The sequence below is a fragment of the Arachis ipaensis genome, chromosome B05 (genome assembly GCF_000816755.2).
Source record: "Arachis ipaensis cultivar K30076 chromosome B05, Araip1.1, whole genome shotgun sequence".
Taxonomy (NCBI): domain Eukaryota; kingdom Viridiplantae; phylum Streptophyta; class Magnoliopsida; order Fabales; family Fabaceae; genus Arachis; species Arachis ipaensis.
This window is the reverse complement of record NC_029789.2, coordinates 31,801,453-31,803,222: the sequence shown is the minus strand read 5'-3', so window position 1 is coordinate 31,803,222 and position 1,770 is coordinate 31,801,453.

Sequence of the window (1,770 nt, the reverse complement as noted above, 5' to 3'; positions counted from 1 at the left end):
ACATAAATAAATATCTTTATAATAAATAGCATGATTCTATCTATTTATTTATATAAAAATTAACGGAAAAGCTCTACATCCATATAAAAATTATATGGATGGTATCCAAGTACCTTCTACTCCACGCTCCATACACACGTTTGTTTTACACGCGTCTCATATAACGTATATAACGTAATCCTTATTTTGCGTGATCAACCTTTCTCAACGTAAACCTTTCTCAATGTAAATCTTTCCATACAACGTAAACCTTTTTCGCGTTCTTCTTGTTCTTGTTCTTCTTCTTCTTCTTCTTGTTCTCCTTCTTCTTCTTCAACCTAATTAAATTTGTTGTTCCCCTTTATTCGCGTTTTTCTTCTCTACATTATGGATCTGGATTGACTTCAACGTAATTAGCTTCGTGGTTCATCTTCTTCTTTGTTTTCTTCTTCGATCTGCACTTCTGAATTGAAACAATGAATGAATCAACTTCAAATCAGTTGAATGAGTGCGATTTGGATAATTCTTTCGAAACGTATCAATTTGATGAGGTTTGGATTATTGAATTTTGAATCTAATTCAATGGAATAAAATTGCTAATTTTATTTGAAGTGAATTGAATGGGATGAGGTGATCTATATCTGAATTGAAATAAATTGAATTGATATTATGTAACTGTGAGTGTGAGTAACCTTTCGGTTCGGTAAGTACTAAAGAGTTGATTCATCATGTGCATGTTTTTGGTTCGGTATGCAGAAAGGAGTCTAAAAAAATTAGACAAATATATTCTGTTTTGTTCCCTAAGCACTATATAATTGTTTCACCGTAATTAAGATTTCGGTTTACCATGCAGACCAGCTGTGTTGTGAAAGAAAAATTTGTCCCAAAGGTGGGAATGATTTTCAAGACACTAGAAGAAGCTGAAAAGTTCTACAAATATTATTCCAAACTTGCCGGTTTTTCTATCAAAATACGGAACACGACTCGGGACGGAGACAAGATTAAGAATCAACTAATTGTATGCTCTAGAGAGGGGAGGTGGAAATCAAAGATATCTCTAACTTTGAAGACAAATCCTTCAGCTGGGTTAAATTGTCCGGCCAGAATTTACGTACACATAATGAATGATGTTGGTCTTTGGACAATTTTTAAAGTTGTTTTGAATCATTCACATCCTTGTTGTCCAGACCAGGCTGAGATGCTCAAACAACACAGGGAGCTTAGTATGTTCGTGCGTCGCATCATCGAAACCCATGAGGAAGCCGGAATCAGACGAGCAAAACTTACCAATAATTTGTGGTAGCAGCTAGCAGCCACCGTGAACTAGGTTTTATTGAAAAAGACGTCAGAAATTACATCACAAGGGAAGTACAAAATATTTTCAAAGAAGACAATGCTAAAGAATTTGGGATGTACCTAGTAAGAATGAAAGAGAAGAACCAAAATTTCTTCTTTAAGCTCAACCTTGAAGGTGATCACTGCATTAAACATGCATTCTGGGCTGATGCAAGAAGTAGGGCTGCATTTGATTATTTCGGAGATGTGGTTTCATTTGACACCACCTATAATACAAACAGGTATTTGATTCTTTCAAACATATTTTTGATGTTCGGTGAGTGTATATATTTCAGTTCACCACCTTGTGCTTTTTATTTATGCAGGTACAATTTGGTTTTAGGTTCTTTTGTTGGCGTGAATCACCATGGCCAGTCGACACTTCTTGGATGTGCGATGATGAAAAATGAGGACATCCAGTAATTCAAATGGCTATTTGAGTGTTGGCTACGTTGC